The 15998-nt window shown below is 40.1% G+C and overlaps 1 long non-coding RNA gene across 1 annotated transcript; it reads right to left on the reverse strand.

Moving 5' to 3' along the window:
* Window positions 1–12382: 12382 nt before the first annotated feature.
* On the reverse strand, window positions 12383–14924 carry LOC140068771 (uncharacterized). Its single transcript, XR_011848553.1, has 2 exons — window positions 14890–14924; window positions 12383–13891 (listed from the first exon to the last, which is right to left on the reverse strand). It is a non-coding gene; the product is annotated as an uncharacterized lncRNA (long non-coding RNA).
* Between the last annotated feature and the right edge of the window lie 1074 nt (window positions 14925–15998).

A 15998-nucleotide genomic window follows, 5' to 3' on the forward strand; every position in this document is an offset into this window, starting at 1 on the left:
AAAATGGGTATGTCCCCACCCCCAGTGCACCAAGGAGCTGATTTGCATAAAGATAAAAACTTAATTTTCTCTAAAATGCTGTTGGTATAAAAAAACGGATAAACTACCCTACCCAATGCTGGTATTACTTGTGCCTCATTCACCCCCAATGATATTGGTTGTGTGCTACCCATTGTTTCAATAGCTAGCACAATCCCCCATTTATTTCTGTGGATGTTTCTCTCTATATGTAACCCATGATGGGGAGATTAAATTAATTATGTTAGAAAAACATTTAATATTTCACATTTTGGAAAGGATGAAAGAAGATGTCATGGGAAACGTTTGTATTTTTGTAATTTCTTCATTACTTTAGTGTTATATATATGTATCAAATATTACCAAAGAAGAAAACAATACAGAATGTTCTTCCTCCGAGATTTTTCTTCTTCATACCTTGGTCCGAAACAGAGAAGGAAAAACAATGTGACTGTAGGCGTCAGCAGCTGTTAATTGTATGAGGATTATTACACCCCGCTGTATCTTACAGATCTCATCATTATCGTTATAAACAATCAATTACTCCATCAATTTAACTAAATAGGCATTTTTATAGCAAGGAATGAATCTCCTATCTGCGACTAGATTACGCTTCTCTTATCATATGCAGCAGAGCTTCAGACAAATTAAGAAATATCTATTTTACTTAATAGGTAATTGTGCATAATTAATGATTATTATCATTGCTTCTAATGGCTGATTGTTTTTGCTATTGTGTGTTTTTTCTTGTGTAGTGAATGGGGTCCATATGAAGCACGAATAATATCTGCATGTAATGCACTGGTAGAGAAGACCCCATCTACTACAGGGCAGCGTTATATATATATTTATACTACACTACATAAAGAAGCCCCAACGGGTAACTGTCTTACAAATACTCATTCGGCCAACAGCTATTCCTCCTGTCCCTCCTCACACACATGCAAGCTCTGCCCAACTAAGTACGAAATAGTTAGGCTACATTCACACAAACGTATTCCCAGCGGGCCATAGCCAGGCGGGCACATATCCAGCGCCATGGAGAGGAGGAAGGGTGACCCCTCACCTCTCCATAGAAATGCATGATGTAGGGGCCATAACACGTGGAAAGATAGGACATGTATCGCAAGATAGGCTTGCAGCCTACATATGTCCCCCATACAGTCGTGTGAATGTAGCCTTAGATATGTTAAAATACTACAAGCTAATCCCTGTTTTCACCCTAACATTTGCCTTTGGACCATTTGATGTTCACTAATCCCACTAAGTACACTGGTATCATCCAACCATCTCTCTTGTGTGGATGGCCAGCTTACGTCCTTAAAGGGAGTCTACCAGCAGTATTGACCATAAAAAGATGCAGACAGTGTAAGGGAGCAGACCAGGATTTCAGTCTAATCATACCTTTGATTGTGTTGTTAGTTGCAGCAGGATCGTGAAAAATGGATTTACATTCCAGGATTGTAGCTGAACTTGGAGCACTGCAGGAGTCTCCTCATACAACAGCTGTGAGACCCCCCCCCTTTTACTGTAATACCTAACCAGAAGTTTGCTATAGCTTTTACTCAGAGCAGAGAAGATGAGCTGTTCTGTGAGATCTCACATACCAGTGCACCAAGTTCAGCTTTTTCACAGTCTTGCTACTACATAGAACACACACAAAGGTATGGTTACACAGATCTCCAGAGCCCAACTCCCTTTAACTTGCAAACGGGAACTTAAGGTGAAGACTTTTTGTATTTAGGCAATTTATTTGTACACAACATAGAGTTGCATATGTTGAAAATGTTAATTATTTTGACACTGTCAACCTACTGATCCGCTGGGCATGCCCCCTTAACGTCCTTCCATGCCCACATGACATGGCGGTAGCGTAGTGGGGGAATTGCATCAGGATTTTAGGACCCTAGGTTGAAAGTAAGAACTGACCCCTGAGATGCAATGATAAATTCCCCCCATTATTCCCAGTTGTTGATTGCTTCTGCTATGTGCGTCCTGTTGGTTACTGCTCTTACCTTGGCCCTTTCACATCTTTATGCCACACAGTAGCAGATTGTCAATGGGGAACCCCAGAGCTACACTAATAAGGAAGACCCCAGTGAGGTTAGCTAGAGAGAGTAGCCCAAGCCTGGTGGTCTTCAAATGTGCAATTACTTATTGAACTCTCTATAGATACTCATCCCTGATAACTGCTGACTGAGCGACGCTTATTACCAAATAATGCAAGCTCTCCATTCTGACCCATTTGGGCCACCTATATGATGTCCACCTATATCAGGCTACATGGAGAGAGTTTTATATACAGGCAAATGTTACTGTATTACTACTTTTAGCTTTTATTATAATATAATTGGAAGTAGCAGAACACTTTATATTTATGACACCACCACAATGTTCCCACTTTTTGAAAACCTCAAATATCTCCAAGTGAAAGCCAGAGATTGATGTTCGTAGCGTCTCGTTTATAAACCACTGAGTATTCAGCGTGATGCTGTGTCCTGGATGTTTATGACACCATGATGATTGAGGATAAATGGAAGATGAATTATTACACAACCCGGGGGAGAAGGAAAAACTATATCCAGAGAAGAAAGTTATGTGAATGCAGGTCCTGACAATCCCATCCATCCCCTTCTTGCTGGCAGGGAGATTGCGGTGCCCAGGGATGGATCTCAGTATAGGACGACCTAGGGTCATGTGTGTAACGTGATAGATTTGTGGGGAGCCGAGTCTGATCCCTCATAGGGGAAGGTCCCTTAGGTTTCCTGAGCACAAACCCATTTTAGAGAAGATGGTTCATATTATAAAGCTCAAGTATAGTCCACGGTCCCTGACACATCATATATATATGTCTATACTCAGAAGCAATCTCATATATCTGTGCTACGGTGTCTGGGGAGGTTTATACTTTTGTATGTTGAAGAGTTGAGGTTGAAGTTTCATATATTGGATTATATTTGTCGATCTGTATATTTATAACTTTGTGCATTTTCATAATGGCAACAGGTTTTAAAGGGGTCATCTATTAAAAATAAAAATGCAGGGGGCTAGTAAAATAACAGAACAGTATTCCATAAGCAATGCCCCAAAACGTCCTGTGAGGAAGACGTTTTATGCAGGATCATATCTTGGTTAATCCCTGAGATAAGTGGTTTTGCTGAAAAAACAATTATATCATTCAGGACCTTGGGAAAGCTGTATCAGGCTGGCTGCCTAGATAAATACATTACACACAGAGCTTGTCATTACACATGGAGCTTAGTCAAGACATGACTAATCAACCTGAGCTGGATCACTCATACACAGCAGCTGGGGAATGGTGCAGCAATTTATTATTCTGCCTTCAGGCACAACCCAGGATTACATCATCCTCTCCTGCAGTGAGTAACTCACCTGCTAGGAGAAACGCTGAGGCAGACACAGAAGCTACAGAGCTTCATTATCATAATGTTATATTTGTTTTATCAGCAAAACCACTCAATTCAGGGATTAACCAAGATGATGATGAATAGTGAGAGAGAAAGGAATGCACGAAAAACGGCCAATCCATAAATTTCACAAAAAAAAATGTTTCAATATTTATTTTTATTAATTCCAAAACAGACCACTCTAAAGACGCACCTTGCTCCGGTGTCCTTTTCACCCTCTTCCGCCTGTATGCCACCCTAACAGGATTTTTTACATGCAACTTTGCCTACAGCTGACATTGTAATTGGTGAGATGCATATTAGGTGATAGCACTTGTTTCACTTTGTATCATTTTAGGCACTCAGGCACTTTGTTGCTGTTTCCTTTTGTATCATAAAAGTAACAGGCTACTATTGGGCCCAGTACAATCAGGACCTCTTCTTACATGCTTCTTGTTGGGCAATGTTTACAGGTGTGTTTTTAGGATTTATACTATATTTTCCCATACGTGCATTCTAGGGAGATGGGTAATCGTTACTAAATGACTGGACACTTGCGGTATACGGTTGACATATACTGGTGGTCGCCATCCTGTATTTGATGTATATTATGTTTTTTAAATTATTGTTCTAAAAGTGTGTCTTTAGAGTGGTCTGTTTTGGAATTAAAGGGGTATTCTCGTCTGGGCATTCACATTCAGTTTGATAAATCTGCCATATATAAACATTTCTTCAATGTTCCTGTGTGAAGATAATTTCTCATAAATGTAGTCATTTGGTCCCTTAGAAACGACATGGCTTCCTCGGATACGGCCACGTCTGCTGGAAGGATTGCACAAAGAAACAAATTGTTTTTGTATATGAAATGTCCGGGAGTTATTATATGTCGCACAGCCACCCTGTGGTAATGATTGCGAAGCCAGGAGGTGAGACAGGACTCAATAGCTCATGTCTGACCACCGCTGCCAGAGTGTGACGTGGTCGTAACCGAGGAAGCCATCTTGTTTCTAAGGGACAGAATGACTACATTTATGAGAAATTATCTTCACACAGGAACATTTTTTGTAATAACATCCAATTGAAGAAATGTTTGTCTATGGAAGATTAGTGAAACTGAATGTGAATGCCCAGACGAGAATACCCCTTTAATAGAAATAAATATTGAAAATTTTTTTTTGGGAAATTTATGGATTGGCCATTTTTCGTGCATTCCTTTCTCTCTCTCTATTCATTGGCATGATATTTAATGCACGGGCCGTTTTTTGTATTTGGCCTGTGCTAACCAACCTTGGCTTATTTTATGAGGATTAACCAAGATATGAGCCTGTGTAGCTACAGCATTCTCAAGGTATGTTTGCTCCACAATGCATCAAATCAAATGGTAGATTTCCTTTAAGGTATTACGGTGTCAGGGCACATTCACATGGCCGTCTGCAGGGACGTACATGCGGCCGCAAATTTGCGGCCGCATGTACGTCCCCATAGACAGCAATAGTGGCGCGGCGCAGATGCGGTGCCACACATGTGTGGCACCGATCCGGCCCGCACACCGCAAAAAGATAGAGCATGCTCTATCTTTTGGCGTGTATGCGGCCGTGCGCCGCTATTCTCTATGGAGGGAGGAGGGGCTGCCTCCTCTTCCTCTCCAGCACACGGCGGTATGCCCGCACGGCGGACATACCGCTGTGTGAATGTACCCTCAGTGTCTTTTTTGTTTAAAAAATTTTAGTTTTGGCCACATATTTTTTTTCTCCTTAAAAACTCAGATGTTAAATGTAAGGCAACAGGCAAAATATAAAATGCCCTACAAACATTATTGGGGAATTTATGTTAATTGGTTAACCTTTTATTGTTGCGTTATTGGAGTTAAACGTGCAGCTAAATACCTAGTCTGCACCTTATTTGTGCCAAAAAAATTTACAAAAATATACCAGTTGTAGGCAACAGATGGGAATTGATTGCACCATTTACAGAAATTGTCACAAAAAATAACACTGAAATTTTGGGGCAGATTTACTTACCCGGTCTATTTGCGATCCAGCGGCGCGTTCTCTCTGCTGGATTCGGGTCCGGCCGGGATTTATTAAGGCAGTTCCTCCGACGTCCACCAGGTGGCGCTGCTGCGCTGAAGTTCCCTGGAACGCACTGGAATACACCGAGCCGGGCTGAGTGAAGGTAAGTGCAAGCTCCGCGACACACTTTATATTTTAAATGCGGCGGTTTTTCCGAATCCGTCAGGTTTTTTGATTGTCCGCGGCCCCCGATTTCCGTTGCATGCATGCCAGCGCCGATGCACCACAATCCGATCGCGTGCGCCAAAATTCCGGGCCAATTCAGGGGAAATCGGCGCAAATCGGAAATATTCGGGTAACACATCGGGAAAACGCGAATCGGGCCCTTAGTAAATGATCCCCTTTGTGTCAGTGACCTTTTTAAGTTTTCTTTTATCATAAAAAGTTTATATAAGAATTGTAAACCAAAAAACTATAGTAACCAGCAACACATGACAATGATGGTGTAATTTAGAAGCCTAAAATAACCTGGGCACAGAGTGAATTTTTGTAGTGCCACTGATTGATTTTAGCAAATGAATGACAACAGCTGTAGCTCAATAGTTAAAATCAATCAGTGTCGCTACATAAAGTCTCTATAGGGCCCTGACTGGTAAGTCTAATCTATGCTTTGTTTCAAGGAACTTATGTACCTGGTGCACAATTGCCTACATAACGTCATATAAACATATATAAACAGGCTGGTGGTGATAGGAGGCGCCTGAGACAGCTCCGGAGACCCCTATTAAAAAGGACTGGTCACAACCAACCCCTTTAAGTTAAGACTATTCCCAGTCAAGTTTAGTAATGAACAGCTGCCCTGAAATAGGAAGCAGATGAGGAAGGGGGCTGGGGCCAAAAAGTCATCAGTTGAACTATTATCCCATGATCCAGAAATGGAAAACTTTGGTTGCTCCCATGCACAAACTGCACCAAACCTGGTCCCAAGTTGTTGTTTTTTTAGTTTTTGTCTTTTAAATTTGTTGTTCTGCATTTCCATTACAATAAATTTTAAAGGCCAACAATAGCACACAGTACTCCCCATAGCCATAACATCCCCATAGGTGAGTGAGCCCTGAAACGTGATCCATAAAATCCAAACAAAGAAATAATGGATGTTGTTGAGCCCTTGTTTTTATGGAAAAAAAGTTTTTAACAATTATGCAAATAAACCTGAGAGCCTTCTGGCTCAATAGTTTTTAATTTGCATAATTTTTAAAAACCTTTTTTTGTTAAAAAATAAATCAGGCTTAATAAGCTAAAAGAAGAGCAGATCCTGCCAGAGGGGGTACACACCAGCATGTAAGGGATCATGTCACATGTCACATTTTTGGACCGTTTTAAAGCATGCGTTTTCAGTCTGTTTAAAAACTGATGCGTTTTTGAATGTTTACCATGTGTTTGACTGGTTTTAATCTAGAGATGAATATAAACAGGTTCAAAGCAGCCAAACGCATGGTAGACATTCAAAAATGTATGCTTTTTTAAACGGTCCAAAAATGTGACGTGTGGCATCACCCTAAGTGCGCATGCACAGAACTCTGGCTTTTCGGACGAAGGCACGCAGCTACGAGGAGTTGCGCACCCAATATGTCAGGGTAGGAGGAGAAAAGAGGCTACTGGGGCGTGGAGTATCCGCGACGTGTAGCCTCATGTCCGGCTACTCCACGCCCCAGTCCCTGCTTTAGAAAATTTACATATTAGGGTATATCCTCATGTCCCATTCATCCACATACCACCCGTTCTACCTTTATAGGTAGAATCGTGGTGGTAAGTTCCCTTTAAATATGCCACCTCTGTACGCCTTTCCTTCCTCTAGAAACAACCGCAAGCTCTTGTTATAGACGTATTATTATAAAACTGTGTTTTAGTGCACTACATCCATTGTACCACCACAACTGTGCATATGATGAGACAGATAAGACATTACAAGGTGTGTATATGTCATTTTGCATAGCACTTATGGGCTCCTGAATACACTCAGCATGCAGCCTCATGCCTCGCAGCACATCCATTACAGCCATAAGCTAGAATAAAACACATATTCGCACCAGCCTGCTCTCTCTTACAAATATATGCAATAGCGCTCAGCAGGAAGCATTGATGGAGATGGCAATACGGAATGTATATGTCCTTAAACATGGAGCAATATTGCTAAATACAACCATTTTTCCCTATAATTACACATGCCTGGAAAGTTCTATTGCCCCCAAAGCTATTGCCCAGAATCTAGTGACCGGCATTTCCCAGGATCATAATTGCAAAGCCTTGGAAGTGACTATTACTTAGGATTTGCCTTGTACAGTCTCAGGAGCTCAATAGTGTCATCTAGTGGTATTCTAAGAAATTACAGCAGGTCCATTGCTATGAGAATGAGAATTCTGTTACTTTCATAATTTAATTAACTAAAAGTGAACAATTATCTGCCTGTTCTTATTTTATTACATCAATGCTCTACTATTAATTTACATCCTTGCCTCATCCTTATCCCACCTCCAATGCGCTGTATATATGTGAATATCCATGTGATGTAGGACAGAAAAAATAGAGTTTACACAGAGTCGGTTTTTAATTCTATTGCTCTCTGGTGTCATCTGTACCTGTTACTACAAATGGAGAGTAAAACATAAACCAGAAATGCTAGGCTTGATCAGGTGATACTCAAGCATTGGGCCACAAAACAAATTGGAGAGGAGTGTAGCCTGTAGATCAATATATTAAGATCCCCAATATTTTTACCAGAACTTGTGAGGATCCAATGCAGCTGAGGAGATTTTCCTTATTACATTGCTGTTAACATTTGCTTTTACAAAAAATAATGTTAACACAATGTTAGCACATGCGTGCATTTTGTTAACAAAATGTTAACATATGTGTTAACACTGTGTTAGCGGTAGGGTTTTGTAAATGCAAATATTAACACCAATGTATTTTGGCAAATCTCCTTTTCTCAGTGGTTGTATTGTGTTTCAGAATGCATGCGTTAACGCCATGTGCATGTGAATGCGTGTGAATGCAGCCTGAAACTAACAAAAGCTGGCACTGAGGAAGCCAAGTATATGGAAGTGGCTTATGTAGAAATCATGAATGTATATGAATGTAGATGTAGTGTCCACTTAAATCAGTATTCCCACAAAGACAGAATTCTAAAATATACTCAGGATAAAAATATAACCTCTGACATGAATAGGGGCAGGAGGCAGAAAGGGACATTCTCACCAGCAGCCGCGTTGAGCAAACACCAGCTTTTGAGACAAGATAAACTCTGGATCCAAGGGAAGTGGGGCATAGCGGTGCTGACTGTGTGTTTTATTGAATAGGTAATGAGTAGAGCTGAGTGTCTCATTGTGTCTCATATCCATTTCATGACTTTGATCTGTCTCTATTTTTCTATGTGTCACATTAGTAGAATCTTCAGAAGCTAAATAAAAGTGTAGATAAACCCTGTACCATGATAATGGAAGCACATTGTCAGCACACAATTTCTCATAGCACATGAATTGACGCCACCAACTGCTGGGTATATGTTTACTCACACAGGAAATGCTCCATATTCCATAGCAGTGACACTCGCTCTCTGTATTATAGAAAGCAGCGGCGCTCCAAGCTTGACTGGAGCACCAGAGCAAGGTTTTAAAACTCGTTTTGCGAAGAAAAGAGATTATGGCCTGTAAAAAGAATAGTACATGAGCATTAGCTCACAAATGCATAGTATAAGTAGTTGATTTCCTTATAGACAACCTTTCTGGCCTCTATTACTTTAGTCCCAGGCAATAATCTGTTGTACAATGTCCGTAATGAAGCTTTATTAATAATCCTTATTCCCAGCAAAAAAATTTAAAAATCCAATTGTCACAGGGACAAAAAATTTTTTTGCCTGGATCTTCCATTATAAAATATATATGAACTTCAAAGCATGTCATATTAATCAAAGGGTTACTTCCGTATGATGCAATGACTGCAATGGGGTCATTGGTGTGAAGGCAGCCTAACAGTGAGCTGTAATTTCCCTGCAAAACAATACAGCTATTCCCTTGCAATGGTCCTTTAGAGAATTGAGCCTGGGCACTTTTAAAGATTGTATTTTTTTAAGAAAAACTCATAAGACCTCCTAATAAAGTAATTTACATAAATAACAAAAAACACATTTCCTGTACTTACTTAAAAGAATATAAAATGAATAAAGTCATACATGTGCACTTAAACTATGTACATGCTCCTCGTTCAATAGGACGCTGTTCTCGCACCCAAAGCTGCTATGGAATAGTCATGACCCTTTCATCCATGGCAGAATAAAACTTTTATTTACCAACTTGAGATGAATGGAACTGGGGTCACCAGGCCTGGGGCATAAGGCCAAGCTGATGATTAGGTGCACCAAAACTTTACATGTATCCCTTTTGCAATATAACAACTTTATAACTTCACTCACAGGAAATTCATACGTTGCAGTTAAAACTGCATCGCCATCAGCTTTGAGGTGGTTTTAGGTGCAGTTTTGTCAATTGAACAGGTGAAACACATGAACTGAACGAGTGAATGAGATTTGTGGAACAGGTTTCCTCTTCAAAATCAAATTCACTCATTCAGTTAATGTCTTTCCCCTGTTCAATTGACAAAACTGCACCTAAAACCACCTCAAAGCTGATTGCGATGCAGTTTTAACTGCAACGTGTGAACGCATGCTTAGGCCCCTTTCACACTTGTGTTGCAGATCACGTCAGAGTCCGATCACGGTGCGATCAGGGTGCAATCAGGGTTTGGTCAGTCAAAAACTGACATTTTGCATCAGAGTGCAATCAGTTTTCAGTCAGAGTTTGTTCAGTGTCTCAGTTTTTCATGCGCGTTTTCAATGCATTTTCAATGCAATTTCAATGCATTGAGCAGGACTCAGGGCTGAGCTCTATCTTTTCTATAGCAATTGATGCACGAAAAACGCATTACACTTGCATTGGACTTCCATGTCTCTCAGAGTGCAATGCGTTTTTGATGCATCTCCATAGACTTGTACGGTGCGTTTTTCACGCGTGTCACAAGTCGAGATTTAAACACGCGAAAAAAAATGCAAGTTTGAAAAAACCCATTGATTACAATGGGTCAGAGTGCAATGCAAGTTCTGCACGTCAAAAGCACGCGCAGAAAACGCGTGTGAAAAACACAAGTGTGAAAGGGGCCTTAAACTTTAATATATAAATTTAAGCCTAAGGGACTGAAAATCATTTACACTAATAATTTAATTACAGAAAAAACTTCAACTACACTAAGTTCAGTTTATGAATACCGGTATGTTTATTATATCTCAATCAGTGATGGTTTCTTTTTTACCGCCATCAATTATAGTGCCTTGCGTTACCTCTTATTGCAGCAATAATTTCTGTGCCTGAAACCCTACATCACTGTAAAATCCAACATAAAATTACAATTGGCACAGTCACAGAATAGAGAAGAGGTAAACACGTGGAGTCATTGAAAATGTGGTTGCATTGCTGCACCAGAAAATGTTTTCCCTGTTTTTTAATTTTAAAAAATGCCCTCAAGATTTACATTAAATTTTATTTTAAAAAGTGTGAAAAAGAAATCTGTGAAATGCTGTATGTATTGACTTTGTATAATGTAGACAAGATTTCTTGGAAAAGAAGCCATTGAAGTTAATGGAGGGTTTTGAAACTTGAAATTATTTCAATTTATGTTTTTACATTCTTATAATACTTGTGTGTTTGGTTACCGTCATCGGAGTGAAAGGAGCGAAAAAGCAGAATATACATGTGCTGAGATATCGTAGCAGATGTGGGTGAGGCGAGTGGGTCATTTGGCACAGCACAGGTCATCCCAGAGGCCACGGTGGCTGAGTGGGTAGCATTTCTACCTCGCAGTGCTGGGGTCCCGGGTACAAATCCCACCCAAGTCAACATCTGCAAAGAGTTTGTATGTTCTCTCTGTGTTTGCGTGGGTTTCCTCTGGGTAATCTGGCTTCCTCCAAAACATACTGTTAGGTTTAAACATACTGTTTAGATTGTGAGCCCCATGGGGACAGGGACCAATTTGACATGCATTGTGTGCGCTATATAAATAAAGAATTATTATTTTACATTATAAAACTATTTTCAAGCCTAGTTGCTGTAGTACCAATTATTGCCTGCAGATGGAGACCTACCACATTTAGAAAGTAGAAGTAAGGGATAGTGCCATCTAACTGCAGTAAGTGGCACTGCACCAGCTGTAGATATTGGGGAACATTTACTTACAGGGTCACTGGAGTTCACAGAACGCGCATTGTCCGACTATAATGCAGCGTGCGGTGATTCACTAAAATCATATCATGAATGTGTAGCTTCCCCACTCAGGTCCAACAGAGTTCACCACGTTTTTAGTGGTGCATGTACGTGCATGGCTTGCGACGCAATCCCAGCGCACACACTTCTTAAATACCTGTGAAAGCCGTTTTAGCCCCGAAAGCAGTGCACTGTCTGACAAAAGTGCGCGCCCTTAGTAAATAAGCCCCATTGGGTGATTGCCGCATGTAATGACTTACCACAATTTTTTCTCTTGAGGCAGACAATTGGTGGACAACATTTTAATTCATATTTACTTTAATTTGGTGTTATTTGATAAATTAAATTGAAAAATGTATGTATGTGATTGCAAAAAAAACGGTCTGCTGTTTTCCTAGAAATAGTGATACACATCAAGGGGCTATGTATGGAAATCTGCAGTACCACAAACAACCTGTGGGTGGTGCTGTTTCCAGTAACATGTTTTTTCTAATTTCATGGAACGTCTCATAAGAAAAAACTCTGAAAGCTGTCATGGACACTAATAGAAATCTATGACTGCTGCCGGGTGCAATGGTGCACATTCATTACACCCCTCAATTCCAGAAAATAAAGGAATGATTAGAATTACACATTTACATTTCAAATTGATTTTTATTGGTTGATAATGAAAGAAACAATTAGCTAAATAATTATATAAACTGTATAAACAGGCTTGCAGAAATGTGTATTTAGTCATTTGCAGTAAAGCAGATTTTCTTTCATTAATATCCATTTCATCCATACAGATGTATCAGTAATGAGTTTGTCACGTGGCACAGGCATTGTTTCTGTTCTTTCAATGGGCAGCACACGGACAAATTCATTTCTATGGGCTCTTACACACAGCCTTGGTTTCCACGGCCTCGCGTATGTGCTGACTTCAAAACTCAGGATAGGTCCTATTCCTGTCCCTGTCCTTTACTACAGTCACCGACACGACTTCCCTTGTCAATGACACACGGGATGCAAACAACGGACGAGATTTACTGCTTGTGGCCTGTGAAATGCACATGTTATGGGGACCAGCTCAAGATACCAGTAGAAGAAAAAGTAAGAAAGTAATGCAATTTAATGGACACCCCCATAAAGCCATGACACTAAACCTATACTAAATAGTATAGGTTATAATTAGTATAGTATATAGTATAATATAGGTTATAATTAGTATAGTATATAGTATAGTACAGGTTATAATTAGTATAGTATATAGTATAATATAGGTTATAATTAGTATAGTATATAGTATAATATAGGTTATAATTAGTATAGTATATAGTATAATATAGGTTATAATTAGTATAGTATATAGTATAATATAGGTTATAATTAGTATAGTATATAGTATAGTATAGGTTATAATTAGTATAGTATATAGTATAATATAGGTTATAATTAGTATAGTATATAGTATAGTACAAGTTTAGTAAAGTTATGATACTATATCCAATACTAAAAAGTATCGGTTATAGGAAACTACAAATTAAGGTCTGGAAACAATGTCCATCTTATGAATGGGGCTGGGCTGCATTATCAGTCACAACCTAAATACAAAAGATCCTTTTCTACTCGACATACAGGATGCAATAGGTCTAATATAATACTCAGGTTTGGGCCAGATTAGCTTTTTTTAGGTAAATTATGATATAAAGTAGCCAAATTTGGTGAAATCCTCAAACCCCCTGTGTGCTAATAAATAAGACTATATAGCTCCACTCCATAGTGCTCCAAGCTGAGAAAGGTAGAGGTCAAGGTATTGCAGCCTTAATATGGCCATGTGAGTCTAATACACTATCAGTAGAATAATATATATTTGTTTATCATTCATTTCCATGAAATTGGCAAGAAATCAGTTTACATACATCCCTACTCACAGATATTTTTCAGCTGTAAATCCAGATGCTGCTGCGCAGTTGTGTCCACAGTGTGAAGTGAGTATCCACCTGGTCAAGTGGTCCTAAACATTTCACAATTTCGATAGAGAACTGTTGAACTGTTAAGAACCACTGAGCCAGGTGGACTGCCAGGCAGGAGCGCACGTTCCAGGGGGAGGAGGCGGAGGCGGCTGTAATGTGGATGAGCAGCATTCACACGCCAGACACACCTAGGACAGAATAGATCATGTTAGCAATAAACACGGAATTAATTACACAGCAGACAAGTCCCATCTGCACCCGCTCGCCAGTCTACATACGCCTAATCCCCCCCGGATGCCTAGATGTAGTTAGATTTGTCATGTGTTTCGAGGGGCTGCAAGTCAAGTAAACATCCTATGTTACCAAAAAACTGAATGTAATATCTTATTGGGCAGTGCCAAAGAACAAACTCCGCACTGCTACATCTCTTCTAAGATTTGTGTAAGATAGATAAGACATCAGCTGCATCTTCTCTAATGAGAAAACAGGGAAGTTACTAGAATTTCGCGGCCACAAGGAAGAATCTGTAAGAAGACTCCTTGTAGGTGCAATAAATTCCCCACATACTGTTGTAGACACACATGTTATCCTGTCTAGAGCTGGAACAGGTGCAACATGTATAATATGGCCTGGCATACCCCACACAAGAGTATGAACAGTAACATGATATACACATGTACTGCAGATAGACAGAAAGACAAATACATCCATGTACATTTATGTAGCAGAGCCGTGTAAGTGATAGCAGGTAATCCTCCATATCATTGCAGTGCACAAACAATACATTCCACAAAGTAATAGAGACACAGGTTCAGCTACATCTGTCCTCTACATTTTACAGGCCCCACATGTCGTAACTTATTCATGTGACTAAAACCAAATAAATCTCCATTGTACATATGTAGCAGAGGCAAATGTGTGCTTGCAAAGTTTACCTGGTAACCAGTAAGTGTGTAAGATTTGTCTGTAAAATAGGAAGCACCTGATAAACTAGAAGTAACAAACACCTCCCGCACCATTGATGCTACATAAAATAGGTACATTGTAGAGTTGCCCAAACTTAAAGTAGGCTGTAACTTCCTAATCTCTCCCTGTGACCCTGGTGGTCAGATGCTAGGGATTTGCTACAGTCTCCGCTGTCAAGGTCATACAGAGACAGGTGAGTGTGAGCTTCTTCCTGACTCACCTGAGTGCCAGGCTTCTCCAGTGCACAATGAGATCTTCTGAGCTTCTCAACAACAAGGGCACTCCTTATATATACAAGCCTCGGCTACCAAGCCATACCTATACAATCACACAGGAATGCCAACCTCACCTGACATTACCAGTTTTTCCAGGCTATTTTTTTTTCAGGGTGTTTAACAACTATCTGAAGACTGAGCCAAACGTCAGCAGACACGGTCGAACCTGTTCCCAGCAACTCATGGACTTTCTTCCCTTAGAAATAGAAATTGCTTGACAGGTTTAGTGAAGAAGCTGGAGGTGGCTTGAGATGGGAGGAAGAAACTCCACCCAGGTGTAACCCTCTCCGCAGCTATTAACGCCGCAGTAAAGGAGCTATGATTATTATGTAAGGCTCAGAGATGATGGCTCGATGTGGTGCAGGCAGGGCCGTGTTATCAATGAATCACATCATAATAGCTATAGGTGACAGCACTGTCCTCAGGAGAATTACTGGGAACACCTAAGAGAGTGACGCTGGAAAGGAGATCAGTAACTAAAGTTATTGTAGGAAAGTCACTCCACCAATTCCAGGTTATACAACTGATGGGTGACCCTGAGCAGGTAGTGGGTCTTGTGACCAAAAAAACCAACCATCCAGAACCGGAGACCGAAGTTTCTTTATAAAATTCTTCAAAATTTATTACAGGTTCATATTCATAAAAGCATATTACAGGGATCAGCGGTGTCCAGTAGTTATCTCCAATGCATTTCATACGCCCTTATTTTCAAATGCTTGATCATGGCTTTCCCTTGTCTTGTGTCCTGGGCTACTTCTAGACATCTGTTATCACACTGCACTCTCTAATGTCACATATCTGCATAAGCAATGTATCAAGGTCCTTAAAAATGTCTTAATCACTACCATCAAGTCAGGGTTGGCTCCAGGTATCAGCAGGCCCCTGGGCCACAGAGCCTCAGTAGGCCCCTTTGCAGTGAACTGACATGGCGGCATTAAAAATACAGAAACTAAAACAGTCCCCAGTTCCAAAATGTTTTTCCTAGTTTATCATCCCAACATGGCTCTATTATATACATCTCTCTTATTAGTTGTATTATATAAAGCCGCTCAGA

Source organism: Engystomops pustulosus, chromosome 7 (genome assembly GCF_040894005.1).
Source record: "Engystomops pustulosus chromosome 7, aEngPut4.maternal, whole genome shotgun sequence".
In the NCBI taxonomy this organism is placed as follows: Eukaryota; Metazoa; Chordata; class Amphibia; order Anura; family Leptodactylidae; genus Engystomops; species Engystomops pustulosus.